A 6,000-nucleotide genomic window follows, 5' to 3' on the forward strand; every position below is an offset into this window, starting at 1 on the left:
CAGTGACAACGGGTAACCTCAATGACAGCTCAGCTGATCGCGCGGCTGTCTTCAGTTGCTGCATGGAGGTGACAGGAGCGGCGGTGTCTTCTGCTGCTCCGGTCACCTGCATGCAGCTGCGCTGGAAGCGACGCTGGAGGTCCGTGGATTACGTCGGACAAGGAGGGCTTTTTGGGGCTTATTAAATTGGTGATGAGGGAATGTGTTTGTGTTTTTTATTTCTAATAAAGGATTTTTTCGGGTGTGTGTGTTTATTTACTATAATTTACAGATTAATCATGGAAGGTTTCTCGGGGAGACGCCTGACATGATTAATCTAGGACTTATTAGCAGCTATGGGCTGCCATTAACTCCTTATTACCCCGATTTGCCAACGCACCAGGGCAAATCGTGAAGAGCTGGGTACAGTCCCAGAACTGTCGCATCTAATGTATGCGGCAATTCTGGGCGGCTGCTGACTGATATTGTTAGGCTGGGGGGCTCCCCATAACGTGGAGCTCCCCATCCTGAGAATACCAGCCTTCAGCCGTATGGCTTTATCTGGCTGGTATTAAAATTGGGGGGGAACCGCACGCCGGTTTTTTTAATTATTTAATTATTTATTTCACTGCACAGTATAGACCCGCCCACCGGCTGCTGTGATTGGGTGCAGTGAGACAGCTGTCACTCAGCGTGGAGGCGTGTCTCACTGCAACCAATCATAGGCGCCGGTGGGCGGGGAAAGTAGGGAATCCGAAATTGTTTAATGAGCGGCCGGCTTTTTCAAAAGAGGAAAAGCCGCCGCAGCAGTGTGAATGCCGTGCAACGCAGCGCCGGGGATCGGTGAGTATGAGAGAGGAGGGGAAAATGACCGACAGACTGTGAGAGAGGGACAGAGATAGTGACGGACCGACAGAGAGAGAATAGAGACCGAGAGGGATAGACCGACTGACAGAGAATAGTGATTGCCAGACATTGGGAGACATCACTCGTTTCCAGTGTTTTAAGTCCCCTTTACACACTGAGACTTTGCTGCACAGCGGGAAACAAAGGACCAAAGAATGGTCCTGAACAATTTGTAGCGATAAGCAACTTCACAGCAGGGGCCAGGTCACTGACGTGTTTCACACACTGCAATGTCGCTGGGGAGGTCGCTATAACGTCACAAAACCGGTGACGTTACAGCGATGTCGTTTGAGATGTTGCAGTGTGTAAAGCCACCTTTAGGAGTCCAATGTTACAGTTCTTGTTGACTCATGTAATTGCCTTGGCCAGTGAAGGTCAGACACCCAGACAAATCAATTATGTGAACCTCCCATTGTATTACTATGTGAATTGCTTGATGTAATGTAACTTAGCTGTCTCTCCCTCGTCTCTGGATATTTTGTATACAGCTTGAAATCTAGCCAATAAGAGCCCAGTCTTATCCACCAATCGTGAAGAGCCCAATGGTCTGAATGGAGAGTTCAGGGGTATAAGAAGAAGGACTGTCCATTGCCCGGGTAGACTCTTGCTACATGATACCAATATAGGACCTGCGGATCCGATTGGCAAGCCATAACCGAACCTGGATTATAACACTACATGGACTTCAGCATCGAATGCAAGGATTCGGCTTTGATATCAAGGACTACCTAAGGAAGGAATCCAGCTTGGGACAATCCAGTCACCTGTTACAGACTTTGCAGATCTCAGCCAGTTTCCTAAATCTGGCGTTATTACTTTCTCGGTGGGTGCCCCCCAAAAGCGGGGTGCTGCTGGATTGGAGTAAGTAGCCCTGGAAGCTCTGAGGCACGGACCTTCTAATCCCTGGTGAGCAGCGGAAGGGTGAGACTCTGTTGCCGCTTACATTTGTGTGTGTTGCTGGTTATGTGTTATGTGCCGTTAATTGTTTGGGGATCCAATAAGAAGGGAATTTTGTTACTTACCGTAAATTCCTTTTCTTCTAGCTCCAATTGGGAGACCCAGACGATTGGGTGTATAGCTTCTGCCTCCGGAGGCCACACAAAGTATTACACTAAAAAGTGTAAGGCCCCTCCCCTTCTGGGTATACACCCCCCGTGGGATCACGGGCTGCTCAGTTTTAGTGCTAAAGCAAGAAGGAGGAAAGCCAATAACTGGTTTAAACAAATTCAATCCGAAGTAACATCGGAGAACTGAAACCGTTCAACATGAACAACATGTGTACCCGAACAAACCAAAACTCCCGAAGGAAACAGGGCGGGTGCTGGGTCTCCCAATTGGAGCTAGAAGAAAAGGAATTTACGGTAAGTAACAAAATTCCCTTCTTCTTCGGCGCTCCATTGGGAGACCCAGACGATTGGGACGTCCAAAAGCAGTCCCTGGGTGGGTAAATTAATACCTCATGTTAGAGCTGCAAAACAGCCCTTCCCTACGAGGAGGCAACCGCCGCCTGCAGGACTCTTCTACCTAGGCTGGCATCCGCCTAAGCGTAGGTATGCACCTGATAATGCTTGGTGAAAGCGTGCAGACTCGACCAGGTAGCTGCCTGGCACACCTGCTGAGCCGTAGCCTGGTGCCGTAATGCCCAGGACGCACCCACGGCTCTGGTAGAATGGGCCTTCAGCCCTGATGGAACCAGAAGCCCAGCAGAACGGTAGGCTTCAAGAATTGGTTCCTTGAACCATCGAGCCAGGGTGGATTTGGAAGCCTGCGACTCTTTACGCTGACTAGCAACAAGCACAAAGAGTGCATCCGAGCGGCGCAGGGGCGCCGTGCGGAAAATGTAGATTCTGAGTGCTCTCACCAGATCCAACAAATGCAAATCCATTTCATATCGATGAACTGGATGAGGCAAAAGGAAGGTAAGGAGATATCTTGATTGATATGAAAGGGGGATACCACCTTAGGGAGAACTCCGGAATCGGGCGCAGCACTACCTTGTCTTGGTGAAACACCAGGAAGGGAGCTTTTGGATGACAGCGCTGCTAGTTCGGGAACTCTCCTAAGAGACGTGACCGCTACCAGAAAGGCCACTTTCTGTGAAAATCGAGAAAGTGAACATCCCTCAGAGGCTCGAAGGTCGGCTTCTGGAGAGCAATTAGTACCCTGTTCAGATCTCATGGGTCTAACGGCCGTTTGTACAGAGGGACAATTGTGACAAACCCCCTGCAGGAACGTGTGTACCTGAGGAAGACGTGCTAGGCGCTTCTGAAGAATACAGATAGCGCTGAGACTTGTCCTTTAATGGAGCCGAGCGACAACCCTTTTTCCAAATGCAACTGGCCAGGGAGACACTCCCTGAGCAGAGCACTAAGAGAAGAATATCTTCCACATCCTGTGGTAGATCTTGGCAGGCGTCGGCTTCCTAGCCCGTCTCATGGTGGCAATGACGTCTTGAGATAATCCTGAAGACGCTAGGATCCAGGACTCAATGGCCTCACAGTTAGGTTTAGGACAGTAAGTCTGGCCGGTCTGGTAGTGCCCACGGTTGGCCGACCGTGAGATGCCACAGATCCGGGTCCATGACCTCCTCGGCCAGTCTGGAGCGACGAGGATGGCGCGGCGGCAATTGAAGCTGATCTTGCGTAGCACTCTGGGCAACGGTGCCAGAGGGGGAAACACATAGGGTAGCTGGAACTGCGACCAATCCTGAACTAAGGCGCCTGCAGCCAGAGCTCTTTGATCGTGAGACCGCGCCATGAAAATCGGGACCTTCTTGTTGTGCCGAGACGCCACTAGGTCGACGTCCGCATCCCCCAGCGGCTACAGATTTCCTGAAACACGTCCGGGTGCATAGGTCATTCCCCTGCGTCCATACCCTGGCGACTGAGGAAGTCTCCTTCCCAGTTTTCTACGCCCGGGATGTGAATCTGCGGATATGGTGGATGTCTTTCACCCACATGAGGATCCGCCGGACTACCTGGGAGGCTTGCCGACTGCGTGTTCCGCCTTGGTGGTTGATGTATGCCACCGCTGTGGAGTTGTCCGACTGAATTCGGATCTGTTTGCTTTCCAGCTACTGCTGGAAGGCTTGCAGGCAAGATATACTGCCCAGATTTCCAGAACATTGATCTGAAGGGTGGACTCCTGCTGAGTCCCACGTACCCTGAGCCCTGTGGTGGAGAACGGACTGCTCCCCACCCTGACAGACCCGCGTCTGTCGTGACCACCGCCCAGGATGGGGGTAGAAGGACTTTCCTTTGACAATGAGGTGGAAGAATCCACCACTGAAGAGAGTCCTTGACCGTCTGAGAAAGGTAGACGTTCCTGTCTAGGGACGTCGACTTCCCATCCCATTGGCGGAGAATGTCAAATTGAAGTGGACGCAGAAGAAACTGCGCGAAAGGGACTGCCTCCATTGCTGCTACCATCTTTGCTAGGGAGTGCATGAGGCGTCTTAAGGGGTGTGACTGGCCTTGAAGGAGAGACTGCACCCCCGTCTGTAGTGAACGCGTGTTTGTCCAGCGGAAGCTTCACTATCGCTGAGAGAGTATGAAACTCCATGCCAAGATATGTCAGCGATTGGGTCGGTGTCAGATTTGACTTTGAAAAGGTGATGATCCACCCGAAACTCTGGAGTCTCTCCAGCGCAACGTTCAGGCTGTGTTGGCATGCCTCTTGAGAGGGTGCTTTGACAAGTAGATCGTCCAAGTAAGGGATCACAGAGTGACCCTGAGAGTGCAGGACTGCTACCACTGCTGCCATGACCTTGTTGAAAACCCGTGGGGCTGTCGCCAGACCGAAGGGCAGGGCTACGAACTGAAGATGCTCGTCTTCTATAACGAATCGTAGCAAAACGCTGGTGCTCTGGAGCAATCGGCACGTGGAGATAAGCATCCTGCTGTCTAATGATGCTAGGAAATCTCCTTGAGACATTGAGGCAATGACGGAGCGGAGGGATTCCATCCGAACCGCCTGGTTTTCACGTGCTTGTTGAGCAGTTTTAGGTCCAGAAAGGAACGGAAGAGCCGTCCTTTTTGTGGCACCACAACAAGATTGGAGTAAAAACCGTGAACTTGTGCCTGAAGGTAACAGGGATTACCACTCCTTCTGCCTGCAGAAGGGCATTGGCTCGGTCGGGAGGTGAAGAATCGAGCCAGAGGATGAGAACAAAACTCTATCCTGTACACATGAGACAGATGTCTCTCACCCACCGGTCTTTGACCTGTGGCAGCTAAATGCAGCCAAGCGGGAGAGTCTGCCCCGACCGCGGATGCGGAGAGAGGGAGAGAGGGCTGAAAGTTATGAGGAAACCGCCTTGGTAGCGGTTCCTCCGGCTGCCTTCTTTGGGCGTGAGTGAGCCCGCCAGGATCTGAGCCCGTCTGAGCCTTTTGAGTCATTTTGGACTAGGAATTGGACCTGCCCGAGCCTGGAAAGGACCGATACCTCGACTGTTTGATCTGGGTTGGAGTAAGGACGAATCCTTACCCTTGGACTGTTTGATTTCATCCAATCGCTCACCCAACAGTCTGTTACCAGATAATGGCAAATTGGTTAAGCCCTTTTTTGGAAACAGAATCTGCCTTCCATTCCCTTAACCCCAAGGCTCTGCGCAAAACCACGGAGTTGGCGTACGCCACCGGCGTACGGCTCGTAGAGTCCAGGACAGCATGAATAGCGTAAGTCGCAATGCAGACATATGCGAGGTTAAGGACGCCACCTGCGGCCCAGATGTACGTGTGACCGTGCCCATCTGCGCAAGACCAGCTGAAATAGCTTGGAGTGCCCATACGGCTGCGAATGCCGGAGCAAACGACACGCCGATAGCGTCATAGACAGATTTGAACCGAGGTCCATCTGTCTGTCAATGGCATCTTTAAGTGAAGTCCCATCTACCACTGCAACTATGGATCTAGCCGCAAGCTTGGAGATTGGGGATCCACCTTAGGACCTGGGTCCAGCGCTTGACCACGTTCAGGGGGAGAAGGGTAACGTGTATCCTTAAGACGTTTGGAGCAAGCTTGTCTGGATAAGCGTAGTGTTTCTGGACTGCTTCCCTGAAGTCAGAAGTAGCCCAGAAAGTACTGAATTTAGGCTTGGGATACTGAAATGAATTTC

The 6,000-nt window shown here is 51.6% G+C and overlaps 1 protein-coding gene across 1 annotated transcript in view; it reads right to left on the reverse strand.

Moving 5' to 3' along the window:
• The window catches only part of C2CD3 (C2 domain containing 3 centriole elongation regulator), a 155,134-nt gene that overhangs the window by 66,494 nt on the left and 82,640 nt on the right, over positions 1-6,000 (reverse strand). The gene's annotated exons all lie outside the window — the stretch shown is intronic.

The sequence above is a fragment of the Anomaloglossus baeobatrachus genome, chromosome 2 (genome assembly GCF_048569485.1).
Source record: "Anomaloglossus baeobatrachus isolate aAnoBae1 chromosome 2, aAnoBae1.hap1, whole genome shotgun sequence".
Taxonomy (NCBI): domain Eukaryota; kingdom Metazoa; phylum Chordata; class Amphibia; order Anura; family Aromobatidae; genus Anomaloglossus; species Anomaloglossus baeobatrachus.